Source organism: Zingiber officinale, chromosome 2B, assembly GCF_018446385.1.
Source record: "Zingiber officinale cultivar Zhangliang chromosome 2B, Zo_v1.1, whole genome shotgun sequence".
Classification (NCBI taxonomy): domain Eukaryota; kingdom Viridiplantae; phylum Streptophyta; class Magnoliopsida; order Zingiberales; family Zingiberaceae; genus Zingiber; species Zingiber officinale.
In genome coordinates this window covers 68,522,020-68,542,994 of record NC_055989.1, presented here as the reverse complement: position 1 = coordinate 68,542,994, position 20,975 = coordinate 68,522,020, and the positions used below count along the sequence as shown (strand labels likewise).

Genomic DNA, 20,975 nt, shown 5'->3' with positions numbered 1-20,975 from the left:
CATCCGTGTCAGTTATGCCAATAAGCTTTTGCCTTTAGAGTTTAAAAGTTGGATTATAGTATTAAGCATAAAGAATGCAAATCGAAAAAATATTTTGGATGTTCACGGGATGTGCAGGGTAAGATGTATAGCTATAAGATTTTTGAACCATCATGAATAACTTCTAATTCTAAATGCTTTTTGGACTTTCAGACATTGGATTTTTTTTAGATCTAGCCCTTCAAGTCTCTGTTTGAAAAATTATTACTCTAGATCAATATAAACACAATTGTTATTTTAGATCTAGAATACACAATCATTATCCTCATACTGATAGTGCACACTTAAATACAATTATAGACCTACTACTTAGTATAGGAACCAACTTAGAGTCTCAACGAAATTAAACAAAGATCCTATTGAAAAAAATACCTATTACTTTAAATCAACAGATACAAATACTAAGTAATTTAAAAAGAAATATTGATTTCTTATAAAAGACACTCAATTGTGACAAAAGACGAATACGCTCGCCCCAGCGCCCCCGATTATAAAAGACACTCAAGACTTATTGAATAGAAGATTTAACTAACTCAATTTATTTAGTTTTCCTACTAAGAAAGAAATCTTAAGCTTTTTAAAACTAATTGTGGAAATTAAACCTAAAAATTGGAAATTTCAATATAAACATTTTGAACTCCAGTCTAAAACTATTTTATTTCAGATTAAAGAACTAATTGGAATATATAAAACTCAAATAATAGACGAATTGAATAATATATATGCTGTACTTGAGGAGATCAAATATAAATGAACAATTTGAACTTTAAAAATACATATTACGAAAAAAACCTTAGAATTTTCTAAACACTTTTCAAAAACTCAAGAGAACAACTATTGTAAGATTAGTTAATTGGATAAGGAGACCAAGAGTTAATTCAACAAAATAATACTATACTAGCCCTTCTAGTGTCCTTACACCACCAACTCACTTTACTAGAAAAAAAAACTATTGCAAGTAGAAACTCAAACTAAAAAAATAATAAAGTAATTGAGTGGAGAGAAAGTATAGAAACTTTAACAAAGGACTTACCATGCGCCTATGACCTGTGTACCTACATGTATCTCCCTCTATATCTGTAGGACCGACATTAGGGGAGCTGCTAAGATAGTGAATCTATCTTTTTTTTAACAAAGGACTTAAGCAAATGTCATTGCCCACCTAGTGTAATTGATTTTTTTTTATTTTTTTTAACCTCTCGGTTATCCCAATTAGATTTTACCTTTAGGGTTTAGAGATTGAATTATAGTATTAAATATTAAAAAAATTCAAATAAAAAAAAATAGGTGGGCATGCACGGGATATGCGACGTAAGATGGGTAACATATCAAAACTCTATTTATATATATTCTCCTCCCTAATGATTTTATGATAATTAATGTTAATAGAATTGTTAAATCATATTATATCGAATATGGAGGATCGGTCTGAACCAATTAATTAATATTAATAGGAGAGCATTATAGGTGGTGAAATAAAATAAGTTTGAAGATACTATAGTGTAAATATGAAATACTTAAATGAAACAAATTCAAAAATCAACACGATTTTAAAAAATCACTTTGCCACCATAGTTTTTTTTTTACTTCAACTCTAGTAGTTTTTGAATAATAGATATCCATGTAATTTCTTAGAAAGAATTTTTAAAAAATATATTGTTAAAAGTGAAGTTAAAAATATTTGAAAACATTACGGGAAGAAAAAAAATATTTTTTTAAAATTTAATAATTGTATTTCTTTTTAGGAAAGAAATTTTATGGAAGAATGACTTTTTTTCTTAACGTTCCTTTAAATTATTTCTGTGATTAAATTTTTTTTATTCAGATTCGATTTGAAATAATATAATTTGATGTGTAATTGATTAAATGAACTATGCTAAACTATTTTTTTAAAAAAATATATATATTTTTCTGATGCCCCAAATTTTCCTTCTGACGAGGTACAGTAGCAATCGAGGGAGATCGAAGGTCTCCTTCTCAACGGCAATGCCTGCGATCTACAAGCGTTTGAGCATCGCCGGAGGACTACGAAGCTGAGGGAAGCTGCACAGATGGCTTATTGTCGCCAAGGGCCCAAGCTCAAGGGTAAAGCCCGAGGAGGAAGGAGGGGGAGCGTTTATGTTCTTGCTCTTCTTCTAATCCAATCCATGGATTGGTTCCCAGTAACATATCCCCTCGTCGATCTGATACAAGGTGAGGCCTTGACGCACAGTCTTTTCTTGTGGTCATTACTGAACTAATATGGATCAATTTTATTGGGTTGAATCCGTGGACCTCGATATTTCTGGTGCGTTTTCTTTTTCGAGTGGTTTCATTAGGGTTTGTCGTTGTATATGCTTCTTTTATCAAATAGGCTTCTTTTTTTTTTTCTCAGTCGTCGACTGTTGGTTGCTTGGTGCTAATTTTGGCTCGTTTAGTGTGTCTGATGGGGTTTCTAGTTGTTGATTCCTTCACTGGATAGGCTACAGGAACTGGAAAAGATAAAGTAAATTGAAAGCTAGAATTTATTTAGTTTTGGTTGAAGAACACTCCTAAATTTTAATGAGTTCCTCAAATTTCACTCGCCAGTTCTCGTGTATCTGCTAGGTCTCGTGAGGACAAATTTTAATTTCATATCGTCCCTGCTAATTTTGTTCTTATTCAAGCAGTAAATTGTTACACGTACTGAAGTGAATCTATTATCTGTTATGTACCCACTTATGGAACCAAATTAGAGTAAAAAAAAATGTTGATATGTAATCAACACTGAAAGTTCATGTGAGGTAGTGCTTGAATTTTCAGGACTTTTCAAAAGAGCAATCTTAGATCGACCAGATGGTGAGGTGTACCGGTATTCACGTAATCGTCTTCGTTATGACATTACTTTGAACTCTGAAGCTATAGGGGAAGAAGAATCATATGGAACTGGACACTAGCTTCCAGCTTACACTTGCAGGATTATCAGTTGAGGTCATAGTTCTGAACAAACTGGATTCTTATTCTTCTCAAGAATATATATATAAGGACAGATAATTTTAAAAAGTCATTATCGCAAATTAATTGCTTAAAAATTGGAACAAAAATGATTATTTTTAAATTCAAAACAAATTGTTTCTTGGTGATTTGTTCTTCTTTTGTGTGGACGAATACCGATACCTTGTTTCGATGAATCCAGTGACGATGAGATGGTGATTGGTAAGGACTTTCTGGGCACTGGAGCTGTGCGGAAGATGATATTTTAAGGGAGTATGTTAAGAAGCATGGTGAGGGGAACTAGAACCTTATCGAGAAGAACTCAATCCTGTCTTGATCGGACAAGAGTTGTCATCTGTGCTAGCTGAATCGTCTTAAGCCTACTTGTAAGGAACTAGGGCGCTAAACACGCTAAAGCGCAGCGGAAAATATCTAGTTCCTCCAGAAGTTCCATGCGAAGGGAAAGAAAATAACAACATATACTAAGTTTTACATCATAAGAAGGTTATACTTTTGGTGTATGCACACGATCTCCCGACAGCTCGGATCTCAGGATGATCAAGCGTCTGTGCCTCTTTCAGTATCCACATGAACAAGTGTCTCCGTTTATCTCACAAACTCACAAAGTGGAGAAGGACAACTACCTAAGGTTGTGCTAGCAACCAAGAAGGTGAGTTTAGACCAATGCAAGAGAAAAAGATGAAGAAGAAGGAAAATCCCACTTTCAAAATGAGAGAAAAATGCTTTTGTACTTTATCCCATGAATAATGAGCATTAATTCAATTAATGAGCTTTAATGAGCATTAACACTCCATTAAGGACCACCTTTTAACTCTTCATTTTGAATTCAATTTCGAAATTGAATGAATAATTAATTTCAAAATTCTTCTAATTCAAGTAAATGAATTAATCTCCGTTAATCCTCTTTAGTAAATGAATTCACTTGAGTCTAACTCAAGTCTAATTTGGATTTTATTGAATCCATATGGTTGGATTCATTTGAGCCTAACTAAATTAATCTCATGCAATTTCGAATTCAATGAACCACTATTTCATTAATTTGAATTGACAGCTTGAGTCTAGTTTGAATTGGACTCAATCCAATAATTATATCCAATTGAGTCTAACTCAATAAGTCCAATTTGGATTAGACTTAATCCAATGATTTATCATATGAATCAATCTCCAAATCTACTTGTTCTTTGTGTGTGACCCAATAGGTTCTCGTAACGTTGACAATGAATCCAAATCAACATTTAGATACATAAGCAATGAGTGACATTTAGCAAGACATCATTGCTACCCAAGTGACGAGAAAGTCGAGATCCGACTTAACCTGTTCATGGCTATTATCTTGTATGACTTGGTCCCTCTATTCTTGATATCTAGATTGATCAATGAGGTATAGACCGTGTTATTCTCTTATCAACTTTTGTGTTTCTTGATCTCTAAGTAGACACACTCAATCAAATAAGCTCAATATCTCATATTGACTCATTTGAGCATGACTATGCTTTCTTGTATCCTACTAATCAAGGGGCCCACATATATCGCTTCCATCATATAGAAGAGATAGATCCCATCTACATCACTCACATCCCTCCGCAAAATTTATTGCATACCCAGTGATCAACTTTATTGTCCACCTTGTTACAGGTGACGTTTGCCGATACTAAAGTACATAACTCCTTATGTAGGGAACCGTAGTGACTTCAGGTCTAAGGACTATTCATACCAATAGTCACATGAGAATGTTTATGACACTCATATAACGATCCATGAAACATTCTCATGGTGGGTTATTCAATACATATTCTTTAATATATATCCATGTGTCAACTTGATATCTCATATCCATGACTTATGAGATAAAGTCATCCGTTGATCTGCATGCTAGTCTCAACGCATTAATATTGTCCTTGTATATTAATGCTTTACTAGGAATAGTTAAGAGTAGTGTTCTATGTATATCTACAATATCTCACTATCAATTCAATCAATTGATATTGTTGGTGCGGGAAACATCCGACGATCGAACCTTGGTTTTGATAATGGCAAAGGATTCAAAGTTAAGTTAGTGTGTGATCTAACATGTTTGAATGAGTGTTTCAGGAAAGTCCTAGCTGCGGTTAGGCAGGTGAAAAACCCTAAGGGGAGGTAACCTTAGGTCCTAGGGGGCGGTAACCCTAGGTGGAGGAAAACCCTAAGGGGCGGTAACCTTAGGTCCTAGGGGGTGGTAACCCTAGGCGGAAAGTCCAGTCGGTCTGGAGGACCGGACTGACATCAGGTAATCTCTCCTGAGGGGAGTAGGTGAGGACGCGTTCCCCGTAGAGGGAACAGCAGGCGTCGGGTCGACCTAGGGTTTCCGGTAGGAAATCCGAAGTCAGACTCGGACAGTCCGAAGACTGTCAGCTCTTTTTTACTTATGAATTATCAGATTCTAACATTGTCTTGCAGGGTATGCAATTGCTCGGACTAACCTTGTTTTGCAGGAGAAGCAGCTCCTGGAAAAAGGAGGTCCGGGCGCCCGAGATTTATCCTGCGCCCAGGACCAACATTTATCCCTGCCGCGACTTCGCCACGTGGAACCTCATATAAAAGGAGGGTTGAGGTGCAGCTTTAAAGTACAACACATTCTAAGCTTTCTTCTGTGAAGTGCTGCCAACGAGACGACCTTGAAGTGCTACTACTCGACGTCGACAACCCGAAGCTCAGACTCTTCGATCTTTTGTTGTCGGTATTAGTTTACTTATTGCATTAATTGTAATTCAAATTGTAATCTTTCCGATATATAGTTGTTGCCCATCGAAAGCGGTCAAGGACCGCGGGCCTTCGAGTAGGAGTCGCCATAGGCTCCGAACGAAGTAAAACACCTGCGTCTCTGTGTGTTTGATTTTACTTTCCGCTGCGTTTCTATTCTGTGTTTAAAATCGTTAAAATAGCCACGAGCGCTATTCACCCCCCCTCTAGCGCTTTCGATCCATCAGATATGCTATAGATAAGAACCTACTACCCAAGGACATTATTATACTTATTCAATCGACACTGAACTGTAATAAATATAATAACCAACTTTGCCTAATGAAATATAATACAAAAATGAGCTCTTTACAATCCTCTCATAATTGGTACTAGGGCTGTTACTAACAATCTCCCACTAGCAATAGTGTCAATCACTGAGATATTGAATACTCATTGACTTAGTGTGACCATCATACTTTCTCTGTGCCAAAACCTTGGTTAAAGGATCCGCAATATTAGCATTGTTCGATACTTTGCATATCCTCACATCTCCTCTATCGATGATCTCTTGAATGAGATGGAATCACCGTAGTATGTGTTTGGATCTTTGATAAGAGCGAGGTTCCTTACCTGTGCAATAGCCCCATTGTTATCACAATAGAGGTCTATTGTATTTGCTACTTTGCTGCAGCTGAAGTAGCAATGTACTCGGCTTTTGTTGTAGAATCAGCGACTGTGTCTTGCTTTGAACTCTTCCAGCTCACAACACCACCATTTAAGCAAAACACATACCTTGACCGCGATTTGTAATCATCCTTGTTAGTTTGGAAGCTAGCATCGGTGTAACCCTTTACAACAAGTTCTTCATCGCCTCCAAAGATCAAGAAATAATCTTGAGTCCTTCTCAAATACTTAAGAATATTCTTGACTGCTGTCGAGTGACCTTCACTTGTATATGAGTGGTATCTGTTCGTCATGTTTAATGCATACGAGACATTTGGACGAGTACAAAGCATGACTTACATGATAGACCCTATAGCAAATGCATAAGAAATCCGATCCATGCGGTCCCTTTCTTCCTTAGAAGAAGGGCATTGAGTCTTTGAAAGACTCACACCATATGACATCGGCAGGAATCCCTTCTTGGAATTTTCCATGGCAAAATGTTTAAGCACTTTTTCAATGTATGAACTTTGGCTTAGGTCAAGCAATCTTTTAAATCTATCTCTATAAATCTTAAGGCCTAAAATTTAGGCTGCCTCACTTAAGTCTTTCATTGAAAAGCAATTCCCAAGCCAAGTCTTCACTGACTGAAGAGTAGGGATATCATTTCCAATGAAAAGTATGTCATCTACATACAAAATGAAAAAAATGACTGTGCTCCCACTAACCTTCTTGTAGATACAAGGTTCATCTTCATTCTTGATGAAACCAAACGTTTTGATCGCATCATCGAATCGAAGATTCGAGCTTCTAGAATCTTGCTTTAATCCATAAATGGATCTTTGCAACTTACAAACCTTTCCAGCATGCTTTGGATCTACAAAACCCTCAGCTTGTGTCATGTACACATCCTCGAGTAGATTTCCGTTAAGAAACTCGGTTTTGACATCCATATGCCAGATCTCATAATCATAATAAGCTGCAATAGCAAGTAAAATTCGAATGAACTTAAGCATCGCAATAGGTGAAAATGTTTCATCATAGTCTATACTATGAATTTGCTTAAATTCTTTAGCCACCAATCTACCTTTATAGGTATGCAAAAGACTATCCATGTTAGTCTTTAGTTTGAAGACCCACTTATACCCAATGGATTTGATTCCTTCAGGTGGATCAACCAAAGTCCATACTTGATTAGTGTACATGGATTTCATTTCGAATCTCAAGGCCTCTAGCCATTTATCATAATCTGGGTCCTATACAGCTTCCTGATAAGATGTAGGCTCATTAAGACCAACAAGTACTATATCACCGTGGTCAGATAAGAGAAAAGAATATCTCTCAGGTTGACGACGGGTCCTATCAGATCTGCGTAGAGCTTGTGCTACTTGAACAGGTTATTGCTCCACAACTTCTTGCGGTGTAACAAAATCTTGATCCACAACATTTTGTGGTACCTGTTCAATGTTCATCAAGGCTTCGATGCTAGTTTGTGTATCTTGAATTTCTTTAAGATCAACTTCACTCCCACTAGTTTTTCTAAATAGAAATTCCTTTTCTAGAAATACATCAGTTTTGGCAACAAACACCTTGCCTTGTGTGGGATTATAGAAGTAATATCCTTTTGTTTCCTTGGGATATCCTACAAAGTAGCATTTGTCTGATTTAGGTCCTAGTATATCTGAGACTTGTCATCGAATGTAACCCTCACAACCCCAAATCTTCATGAAAGACACCTTGGGACTCTTCCCAGTCCATATCGTATATGGTGTTTTTATGACGGCCTTAGATGGAACGCGGTTAAGTGTGAAAGCGGTCGTCTCTAGAGCATGTCTCTAGAAGGAAGTAGGAAGATTTGTTTGACTCATCATCGATCGTACCATATCTAATAAAGTACGATTTTTTCCTTTCTGATACACCATTCCATTGAGGTGTTCTAGATGGAGTGAGTTGAAATATGATCTCACACTCAACGAGATGGTCATGAAACTCTTGGCTAAGATATTCCCCTCCTCGATCTGATCGAAGCATCTTAATACTCTTTCCATGTTGGTTTTGTATTTCATTCTTGAATTTTTTGAACTTTTCAAAGAATTCTGACTTGTGTCTCATCAGATACACAACCGTATCTACTGAAATCATCAGTAAAAGTAATGAAGTAATGATAACCTCCTCTTGCTGCTATTCTGAAAGGGTCGCATACATTAGTATGTATGAGTCCTAACAGATCATTAGCCCTTTTGTTATGCCCACTAAATGGAGTCTTTGTCATCTTGTTTTGAAGACAAGACTCACATGCATCATATGATTCAAAATCAAATAAGTCCAAAAGTCTATCCTTATGGAGTTGGGATATGCGATTCTCATTTATGTGACACAAGCAACAATGCCAAAGATATGTTTGGTTCAAATCATTAGACTTGAACCGTTTGGTATTTATGTTATACATTGGGTTTTCAAAGTCTAGAACATAGAGGTCATTCATAAGAGGTGCACTATAATAGAACATGTTATTGAAATAAACAGAACAACATTTGTCCTTTATTATAAATGAAAAACCTTTCTTAACCAAACAAGAAACAGAGATAATGTTCTTAGTCAAAGCAGACACATAACACCACTCTTCTAGTTTTAAAACAAGCTTAGTGGGCAAAGATAAGGAATATGTTCCTACAACGACAGCAGCAACTCTTGCACCATTGCCTACTCATAGGTACATTTCGCCCTTTGTCAACATTCTACTATTTCTCAACCCCTGCACATTAGTACAAATGTGAGATGCACATCCGGTATCTAATACCCATGAAGAAGAAATAGATAGATTGACTTATATAACATATATACCTGAGGCAGAAGTCTCACTTCTCTCCGTTTCAATTCCTCTAGGTACACCTTGCATTTGCTCTTCCAGTGTCCGGTCTCATCACAGTGGAAGCAGGTTCCTTCCTTAGCAACCCCGACTTTGGGTTTTAGTGCATGAGTCTTGCCCTTGCCTTTGGCTTAGGTCTTATCCTTACCTTTAGGCTTTCACTTGCCTTTGCCTTTAGGCACCATCAAAATGGTACTAGGCTTTGCTTTCTTAAGGTTGAGTTCAGTAGTTCTCAACATGCTAAACATCTCAGACAGTGGTTTGTCAATTTCATTCATGTTGTAGTTTATGACAAATTGACTATAGCTATCAGACAATGACTGCAGAATAAGGTCAGTGGTCAATTCTTGGCATGGTAGGAATCTCAACCTTTGTAGATTCTCCATATACTCGATCATCTTGAGCACATAAGGCCCTACGGGACTTTCTTCTTGCATTCTGCATTGAAACAAAGCCTTGGAGATCTCAAATTTCTCATGCCTTGCTTGCCCTTGATATAATTGTCTAAGATGTTCAACCATATCATAAGCATCCATGTTCTCATGTTGCTTTTGAAGCTCAGAGTTCATGGTGGCGAGCATACGACATGACACATCTAATGCATCATCTTGATGCTTTTTGTAAGCATTCCTAGCAGCTCTAGTGACAGTAGTGGGTGGTGCTTCAGGAATGGGCTGCTCTAGGACATACAGTTTTCGTTCTTGCTTGAGAACTATTCTCAAATTTCTGTACCAGTTCAGGAAGTTAGCTCTATTGAGATTGTCCTTATCAAGGACAAATTGTAGAGAGAGAGTGTTCGATGTATTTGACGACATGGTAATCTACAACAACATAATGCAAAAATGAGTATCATATATCAATTATTTAATTAGGTCTTTAATTAAATTATTCTCCCAATTGTAAAATTTGGTAGGAGCAAGTCATGGTTGTGGTTTTACCCAAACTATTAGCTCCAAATCCAATCGCAATGACATTCATGTGGGATAAGATCCATATTATACCTAATCTTGAGTTAATTTTGGCTAATCGCCCAAGATTCGTATAATGTAGGTAGACATGATATACCAATTGCATCAAATGCAACTCTTGTATAGCTAGATGAACAATACTATTTGTTCATTTGCCCATCTTATGAAATCCATATTATAGCTCATCTTGAGTTAGTTTTGGCTAATTGCCTAAGATTAGTATAATTTGAATTTCATCTTATGAGATATGCTTTTAAGCTCTCAATCCAAGTGAGACAACTTAGTGAAATCGCACCCAAAGTTTAATAGTCGAACATCACAATTGTCCTGTCGCACTCTAGCAAGATAAATCGTGTCACTTTGCTTTGGCAAAACCTGACTACAATTGATCGAGCTAGAAGTGAGTACTAAACTTTGCTAGGCATATATTAAAAGGACCTAATTATGGTTAAACTAAACATGTATCGAATACAACCAAGGCACACATTGTTAGAGTATATACTAAAAGCCTAGCTTTTGTATAAACATTTATTTAGAAATAAGAATCATATTGGTTAAGTGTCTACATTTATATATACCAAATGTAGATGTTCAATTAATTTATATTGTAGATAACATAGTGTGTGGTGTTACACACAGAAGATCGTGTTATCAGTTCTTTATAAATTATAAACAGTAGCTCACGACTAAGATGGAAAGGAACAAACCATTGGAATAGTCGTAGTGTAATTATGTATTAGTTTATCTTGACTAATAGATTACACTAGTACACTCTAAGTGTATTGAGCAGGATAATTTAAAGTAAGTTCTTTTTATACTGATTTAATAAAAGAACTAGACCTTAGTTATTATGGAAGTGTGTGCTCTTAATCCTAATATAATAATAAACACATATATTTAATATTTATTTCTTTAACTTATCAAAGTGTGAGATTTAGCTCGATAAATCAATAGGTCCGATAAGTTGAGAAATGATATTACTTATAGTGTGTGTTGTTGATTATAAAAGGAAACTGTGTCCTAGTAATCTAGGCTGAGAATGTCTTCAAGAGGAGCTCATAAGGATTGTTATGTTAAACCCTGCAGGTGGACTTAGTCCGACATGACAATGAGCTTGAGTGGTACTACTCTTGGACTTAGATATTAATTAAGTGAGTTGTCAGTAACTTACTTAAACTCCGCCCATGATGACCAGTCATGGCCGGTCCCAAGCCCGGATAAAGGAGGAGGGTTGCGTTAGGTTGCCAGCCAGCGTCAAACTATGGCAAAATTTCATGAATGAATCCATTAAACTATTGTCTTGTTCCCTAAAGTTGCAAGAACGCTTGCAGGGTCCGATTGTAACGCTCGGCAAGGACCGCTACATCTCCAGAACTCGGGTGTAGTGATAAATATGCAAGAGTTCGCGTTACAGGGTCCGACTGTAACGTCTCAGCAAGGACCGCTACATCTCCATGAGAACTTGGGTGTAGTGTTAAATAGGCAAGAGTTCTCACACCATAGGTTAGATAAGAACAAATATGATAGGAAAACTAATAATCTAAGATTTGGAACATGGAATATAGGAACTCTCACTGGTAAATCAATGGAGGTAGTAGATATGATGATTAGGAGAAAAATTAATATTTTATGTGTACAAGAGACAAAATGGACAGGTGAGAAGGCAAAGATGATAGAGAACTCGGGTTTTAAGTTATGGTACACTGGAAAAAGTAAAACAAGAAATGGAGTGGGCATTATTGTAGATAGTTTGTAAAGGATGAAGTTGTAGGAGTAGTTAGAAAGGGAGATAGAATTATAACTCTTAAGATAATAGTAGCGAAAGAAACTATGAATGTAATTACCATATATGCACCTCAAGTACGATTACATGAAGATATCAGATCAAGATTTTAAGACGACTTAGATGAAATATTACAAAACATTCCACCAATGAAATGATTTTAATAAGAGGCGATCTAAATGGACACGTCAAAGTGAAAAATGAGGAATACGAAAAGGTGTATGGGGTTATGAGTTTGGAACGAGAAATGAGGAATGGAAAACTATATTAGATTTTGTAATACTATATAACCTTATACTAGTTAATACGTTTTATAAGAAAAAAAGAAGAAACGTTCAAAAGTGGGAATAATAAATCGCAAATTGATTTTCTTATGGTTAGGAAGAAGGATAAAAAGATTTGTAAAATCTAGAGAAAGCTTAACTACCCAACATAAGGTAGTAGTGTTGGATATCAAACATAGTATCAATAGAAAGAAAATATATACAATTCCTAGAATTAAGTGGTGGAAGTTAAAGGATGGGAAGCAACGTATATTTAAAGAGAAGGTAGAAGTATTAGGTGAAATATACGATGACTCTAATACAACACGGGATAAGATGGTATCAAAGTTGAAAATAAAGCTAAGAGTGTCCTCGATGAGTCAAAGGGGTAAGTAAAGAATCTTGGTGGTGGAATGAGAAAGTACAAGAGAAAGCGAGGAACAAAATAACTTATAAATTACTATACACTTGTGATAATGAGGAAAAATTAAAAAATATACAATAGCCAAGAAAGAAGTCAAGAAATAGAATGAGTGAAGCGAAAAATGAAACTTTGAACGGTTATATCAAAAATTGGATACAAAAGAAGGGAAAAGATATTTATAGAATAACTAACGTAAGAAAGAGAAAAACAAGAGATCTTACCAAATAAATGTATTAAAGATGAATGTAATAGGGTATTAGTGAAGGATGAAGAAATAAAAGAGCGGTGGAAGAGGTATTTTCATCAACTTTTTAATGAAGGTTTAGAGACCAACTTAACTTAGGTAATTTAATTAGGTCAAATGAGCATCGAAATTTTAATTTTTATCGTAGAATTCAAACTTGAAGTAAAACAAGCTTTAAATGAGATGCACAAAAAGTCGTTGGACCGATGATATTCCGATAGAGGTATGGAAGTGCTTAGGAAACAAGGTATTGAATGGCTTACAAAATTATTTAACATGATATTGAAAGCAAAAAAAATCAAATCGAGAGTAAATACTTTAGTCCATCTTATCTATAAAATATTAGGACCGATGATGTCGCTAGAGGGGTGAATAGTGATTAATAATTAAATTCATGTGCTTGTCTACAAAAGATTAATATGAAATAAAAATAAAGACAAAAAAGAAAATCATAAGTACAAGAACACAAGATTTATACATCTTCTTAGACAATTAATTGAAAAATATCGAGAGCAAAAACAAGATCTACACATGGTATTCATTGACTTAGAAAAGGCATATGATAGAGTCCCAAGAGAAATTATATGGAGAATTTTAGAAAAGAGAGGTGTTAGCGTAACATATATTGAACTAATTAAGGATATGTATGAGGATGTAACGACCAGAGTAAAGACTTCAGACGGAGTAACTGAAGCATTTCCAATAAAGATAGGGTTACATCAAGGATCAACTCTAAGTCCCTATCTTTTTACATTAATTATGGACGAACTCACTGCACACATTCAAGACACAGTACCGTGGTGCATGTTGTTTGCAGATGATATTATTTTGGTAGATGAGACACGTGAAGGAGTAAATGCTAAGCTAGAATCTTGGAGGGAAACACTAGAAGGGAAAGGTTTTAAGCTTAGTAGATTAAAGACAGAATATATGGAATTTAAGTTTAGCAATATTAGAAGTAATGAAACAATTATTAAGATAGGAGAGGACGAGTTGCCCGGAACCGAGAGATTTAAATATTTAGGATCATTTTTACAAAATGATGGAGGGATTGAGAGAGATGTCTTACATAGAATACAAGCAGGATGGGTGAAATGGAGGGGAGCGTCGAGTGTTTTATGTGACCGTAAAGTACCTCTTAAACTTAAAGGTAAGTTCTATAAAACAGCAGTTATATGGGCTATGACTCGAGCACATGAGCAGAAGATGAGAGTTGCAGAGATGAGGATGTTAAGGTGGATGTGTGGACATACGAGGATGAACAAAATAAGAAATGAGAGCATTAGAGAGAAAGTAGGAGTTGCATCTATTGAGGAAAAACTCAGAGAGACACGTTTAAGATGGTACGGACATGTACTTAGACGACCAATAAATGCTCCAGTTAGGCGATGTGAAACTATGATAAACATGCATATAAAACGAGGAAGAGGAAGACCAAAAAAGACTTGGTTAGCAACAATAAAACAAGATAAAATTTATTTAAATATAGATGATGATATAATAGGAGATAGAGCTCAATGGCGTAAAAGGATTCATACAGCCGACCCCACTTAGTGGGAAAAGGCTTGGTTGTTGTTGTTGTTGTTGTTGTCAGTAACTTACTTAATTAGTGGACATTCGTTATCTTAAACATAGGGAGACTAACACACTCATAATAAGAAGGAGCCTAAAATGTAATTTGAGATTGGTGCGGTAGTTCAATAATAATTCTTTAGTGGTATGAATTATTATTGATGAAGTTAAGTTGTGTGTTCCGGTCGAACACGGGAAGCTTAATTTCATCGGGAGACCAAAACCAATTCCTCCTCTCGGTCCCTATCGTAGCCTCTTGTATATAGAGAATTATACCTACCTATACCCACCTTTCTACCCACCTTAAGGTGGTCGGTCAAGCTAGCTTGGAGCCCAAGCTAGGGCCGGCCAACGCTAATGGTGGAGCCAATTTTAAGTGGCCGGCCAAAGCTTGCGTCCCAAGCTTAGGTGGCCGGTCACTAGAAAATAAAAAGGGATTTTTATTAAAATTATTTCTTATGTGGATATCATGTTTTTAAAAGAGAGTTTAAAATTTAAATCTTTCCTTTTATAACTTTCTACAAAAGATTAAGAAAAGATTTGAAATCTTTCCTTATTTGTAGATTGAAAGGTAGATTTTAATTTTGAATTTTTTTTTCTTTTTTAACCATGTTCATGATTTAAAAGAGAGTTTAAAAAATTAAATATTCCCTTTTATAAGCTTCTACAAAAGATTAAGAAAAGATTTGATATCTTTCCTTATTTGTAGATTAAAAGGAGATTTTAATTTTTAAAAGATAACTTTCCTTTTTAGAAATTATCCACATGTTTAAAAGAAAGATTTTAATTTATAAAATTTCCTTTTTATAATCCACCATGAAGGGAAAAATTATTGGAGAAATTTTTTATAAATTCCCGGAGACAAATTAGGAAATTTTAATTTTTATTATAATTAAAACTCTCCTTGTTTATAGCTTATAGATGTGGCCGGCCATGTAATGTGAGAAGAGGAAATTATTTTTAATTAAATAAATTTTCCTTTTCATGGCAAAAGAATTAAGGACATTTTTATTTAAATTTCCTTATTTGCCAAGACTAAGGATTATAAAAGAGGGGGTAGAGGTGCCTTCATGGCTAACGACTCTATTTTTATTCTTCCTCTCTTTTCCTCTTTGGTGGCCGGCCCTAGCTTGCCCCTCTTCTCTTCTTCTTGTGGTCGGCGGCAACTTCTCTAGGAGTTTGGTTGGTGGCCGGATTTTACTTGAGGAAGAAGAAGAAGGAGACTTTGTTTCTAGCATCCCTTGGAGCTTGGTGGTTGTGACTGGACCTCTACTTCTCTTGGAGAATTATGGTGGCCGAATCTTGTTTGGAGAAGGTGACTTAGGTGGATTCTCATCGCGGTAGATCGTTGCCCACACAACGTCCGGGATAAGAAGAGGAATACGGTAGAAGATCAAGAGGTTATTTGCTTACAAAGAAAAGTATAACTAGTAATTATTTTCCGCATCATACTAGTTTTCTTTGTATAGTTATTTTTAGAAATACCAAATACAAGAGACATATGATTTTAGAGTTTTTCGGATTTGTTTCGAAGTTGTGTTTCTTTTCTTTTATTTTTCGAATTTGTGATTCGATTGTTCCTTTTGGTTAAACCTAGAGTTATTTAAGGAAATTAAATATTAGCTTTCCTTAAAAGGCTTTGTCTAGGCGGTGGTAGTTGCTCCCATATCCAAGAAGGTCATGTGCCTCGCCATGCAGTCCTGGAAGCCAATTTTGGAAATTAATATTTAATGAAATTAATAACATAGGTGGATTTGAATCAATAGTGTTAAGTTCCACTTGCGATTCAAATCTAAACCATTAAAAACAGATAAGTTAAATTTGGAATCAATGATGTTAAGTTCCGTCTGCGATTCTTAATTTAACTTCTAAAGAACACAATAGGTTATTTAAGAAAAGGTTCGACACTTGTACAAAATTTTTGTACAGTGGAACCGGTATGATTTTCCTAGGACTAACCAACACACATTACATATATGCATAAATAAAACGTGACATGGTTATGATTTCATAAACTACAATCTTCTCAAGCCAATGAGAAGAGCGATAGGTCTACCTAGGTCAAAGTAGCTTTTCCAAGCGCTTCCTTGGTTGTTGTGTGTTGTTGTCCTTCCTTCCTTTTCACTCGTCGTCATTAACTCCTTTTTAATATGTACATTATAAAATCTAAAGAAACTCGAATTACATTCAAGTGTAGTCTAAAATTACAACAAGAATGAAAAAGATGAAGGCACGACACGCAAGCCGTATTATAAATTACATCACACAATAATATTGGGGTTAAAGGGTCATAACAATACACCATGTCATTTGTATTCACAATATCCTTATGACATAAATTTATTATGATTTCAACAACAAATTATGAGCCCATGTTATTCACAACATTTTGGCCTAGACCACTTTGTTACTCACAACTTCTCCTGGTCCAAAACTTAGAAATATATATCTATCAAACAAAATGGGTTATAGTACTTGTTCATAACATATATAAAGATGCTATATCCTTTAGTTTGTACATATACCCATTGTTTTATTCCCAACAGAGACAAAAAAGAAAACTCATAATCGTGAAAACATAGCAAATCTATCATGCAAATTTTATATCGCATATATAAAATTCTAACTACAACTTAGTCACACATATAAAATTCTAACTACAACTTAGTATATGCCTTCGCAAGTGGCTCTAATATCAGACGTTAAACGCATTAAAGCGCAGCGGAAAACATCTAGTTCCTCTAGAAGATCCATGCGAAGGGAAAGAAAATAACAACATATACTAAGTTTTACATCATAAGAAGGTTATACCTTTGATGTGTGCACACGATCTCCCGACAGCTCGGATCTCAGCACGATCAAGCGTCCGTCCCTCTTTCAGTATCCACACGAACAAGTGTCTCCGTCTGTCTCATAAATTCACAAGGTGGAGAAGGACAACTACCTAAGGTTGTGCTAGCAACCAAGAAGGTGAGTTTCGGCCAATGCAAGAGAAAAAGAGGAAGAAGAAGGAAAATCCACTTTCAAAATGAGAGAAAAATGCTTTTATACTTCATCCAATGAATAATGAGTATTAATTCAATTAATGAGCCTTAATGAGCATTAACACTCCATTAAGGACCACCTTTTAACTCTTCATTTTGAATTCAATTTCGAAATTGAATGAATAATTAATTTCAAAATTCTTCTAATTTAAGTAAATGAATTAATCTCCATTAATCCTCTTTAGTAAATGAATTCATTTGAGTCTAACTCAAGTCTAATTCGGATTTTATTGAATCCATATGGTTGGATTCACTTGAGTCTAACTCAATTAATCTCATGAAATTTCGAATTCAATGAATCACTATTTCATTAATTCGAATTGACAGCTTGAGTCTAGTTTGAATTGGACTCAATCCAATAATTAGATCCAATTGAGTCTAACTCAATAAGTCCAATTTGTATTAGACTTAATCCAATGATTCATCATATGAACCAATCTCCAAATCTATTTGTTCTTTGTGTGTGACCCAATAGGTTCTCGTAACGTTGGCAATGTATCCAAATCAACATTTAGATGCATAAGCAATGAGTGACATCTAGCAAGGTATCATTGCTACTCAAGTGACGAGAAAGTCGAGATCCGACCTAACTTGCCCTTGGCTATTATCTTGTATGACTTGGTTCCTCTATCATTGATATCTAGATTGATCAATGAGGCATAGATCGTGTCATCCTCTTATCAACCTTTGTGTTTCTTGATATCTAAGTAGACACACTAAATTAAATAAGTTCAATATCTCATATTGACTCATTTGAGCATGACCATGCTTTCTTGTGTCCTATTAATCAAGGGGCCCACAGATATCGCTTCCCTCATATGGAAGGGATATATCACATCTATATTACTCATATCCTTTCGCATAATTCATTGCATACCCAGTGATCGACTTTATTGTCCACCTTGTTGCAGGTGACGTTTGCCGATACCAAAGTACACAACTCCTTATGTAGGGAACTATAGTGATTTCGGATCTAAGGACTATTTATACTAATAGTCACATGAGAACGTTTATGACACTCATATAACGATCCATGAAACATTCTCATGGCGGGTCATTCAGTACATATTCTCTAATATATACCCATGTGTCAACTTGATATCTTATATCCATGACTTATGAGATAAAGTCATCCGTTGACCTACATGCTAGTCTCAACGCATTAATATTGTCCTTGTATTTAATGCTTGACTAAGAATAGTTAAGAGTAGTGTTATATCTACAATATCTCACTATCAATTTAACCAATTGATATGCTGTAGATCAGAACTTACTACTCAAGGACATTATTATACTTGTTCAATCGGTACTGACCTGAAATAAATATAATAATCAACTTTACCTAATGAAAAATGATACAAAAATAAATCCTTTATAATCATCTCATAATTGGTACTAGGACTATTACTAACACTACTATGAAGAAAAGCCCCATTACAACTGAAGAAGAACAATTGCTCATCCAGCTTCATGCACAGATGGGCAGCAAGTGAGTTAAGATGGTAAAGCATGTGAATTTACTCAAATTCGTTTCACATTTTGTGATTCTAACAAGCTGTTATTCGATATGCTTTTGCAGTTTCCTGGCCATATTGAAAAGAGTTGAATAACTTTTCGAACACGCAGTAACAAGGAGATGCTGACCAACTGGCTACCCATTCATCCAGTGTATGATTCTTCTCAAGCTTCAAATCAAAACCACCAAGAAGTTGATGCCCAGCCAGAAATTCCTGCTTTAGTAGCTGAGTACTTCTTGGCTAGTGGTTCACAAGTATCCTACGTGAGAATGTTTGCTGACACCTTTGGAAGTAGAATGCCACATCTGAAGTTTCTCTGGAGGGAGCATCGAGGCAGGAAATCATCTCAAACATCGACATGGCTGTGAAACTCTAGATAGTTGCTATGGTAATAGCAGCCACACTGGAATTGCCGCTCACTGATCAATCTGCGGTTCCACCTTTTGGGGATGTTTTTGATCCCAACATTAGCAGTTCAACTGTGGTCGATGAGGAACACACAAGATGTGGCTCCAAGAGGCAGAAATGTGATAAAAACTCGAGTTGTCCTGATGATGCTGTCATCCAGAATTATGAAATTTCTGATTGTGTTGACTTGGAGTCTGATTTGCGAAACATTGACGAGGATTTTTTTCAACAGCTAGGAAGTTGATGTAGGAGCTGCTGCTGCTGATGTTCCTCAGTGTTTTGAAGCTGATGTGCAAGCTTTACTGAATGCTTCAACATTTCAAGATCCATTTCTCTTCGAAAACCCTGTTGCCATCATTGAACACAATGAATTCCTTACAATTCAGGTGATAACTTCTTTTAATTTCTTGAGTTTGTTTAACTATTGATGCTACTTGAAGAAACTCGGCTCAAGGAAAACTATCTAGTAGCAAACTCTAACCCCATGAGTGAGGATGAAATAGAACACCCGTGGAACAAGAATTTTGCAATGAACACAAGATGACACTTCCTGAAGCTATCAACTGTGAGCTCTTTGGCTTAATATGACGCGTGTATTTGCTCCAAAGGGCAACAAGGAGCATTACGAAATGCCTCCAAACCTAATGAAATAGGTACAAGTACAAGTTTTAATCTACTTCTATGATTCTTTATTTGTTCTTCTCGAAGAAAATGTTTGAATTCGGTGTCTTAATTTCATGCTTCAAATGCTACAGCAGTAAATGTTGAACATCTTTTGATTGCTACCATGAAGAAGAAACTTGTCTTATCTAAGGAATTACTCAAATAAAGTTGGTTCAAGCACTATTGGAACAAACTTTTTCAGAGTGGAACTTGAAGATTTGATGAAGCAAATTGGTAAGTGATTAGCCCGGTGCAGATGTTCCAGGATTTTTAAGAGGACAACACCACCTATTGAAAATTACGGATATTGATACAACCTTGGGTACGATTAGTTAGCTCATCAATAAGTTGATGGCATAAACCAGTGAAGCTTGATACGTGTATTTTGTTTTGTTTATACTATCGACGTATTTTTTTGATTATAGACATCATCGTTTTGATTTTGTCAGTGACCGACATAATATCCTCGATTGTCGACTTTTCCTTAGGATATTAATATATTTTTTCGAGTAAGTTTATTATTCCTTAGGATAAGACTCGACCCCTCTTTTTAGATATTTTATAAGTTTCTAAGCTTTGTGATTATATTATATTGACTCTCATAAAGCTTTGATAATCACTATTCTAGTATACCAGATATATAATTTTGTTGTCCAACCCTTAGAAGATATGATTGTTATTTAGAACAATTTTATTTTTCTTTGAAGCATTTTCTTCTAGTAATATCATGTCTTTTAGTATCACCTCTTGAAGACAATTTGACAAAATTTCTCCGATTTTTCTTCTTTGATATGAGTGGGATCTACCGGGGTCATAAACACGGA

General features: G+C 35.5%; 1 long non-coding RNA gene across 5 annotated transcripts; it reads left to right on the top strand.

The window, feature by feature from the left end:
* Positions 1-1,970: 1,970 nt before the first annotated feature.
* Positions 1,971-20,599, top strand: LOC122045801. Of its 5 annotated transcripts, none has more exons than XR_006130117.1 (5): positions 1,971-2,232; positions 2,821-2,988; positions 18,963-19,052; positions 19,143-20,141; positions 20,244-20,599. It is a non-coding gene; the product is annotated as an uncharacterized LOC122045801 (long non-coding RNA). The 5 variants fall into 5 exon arrangements; XR_006130118.1 differs by having other exon boundaries at positions 18,963-19,065; XR_006130119.1 differs by lacking the exon at positions 2,821-2,988.
* The last annotated feature ends 376 nt before the right edge of the window (positions 20,600-20,975 follow it).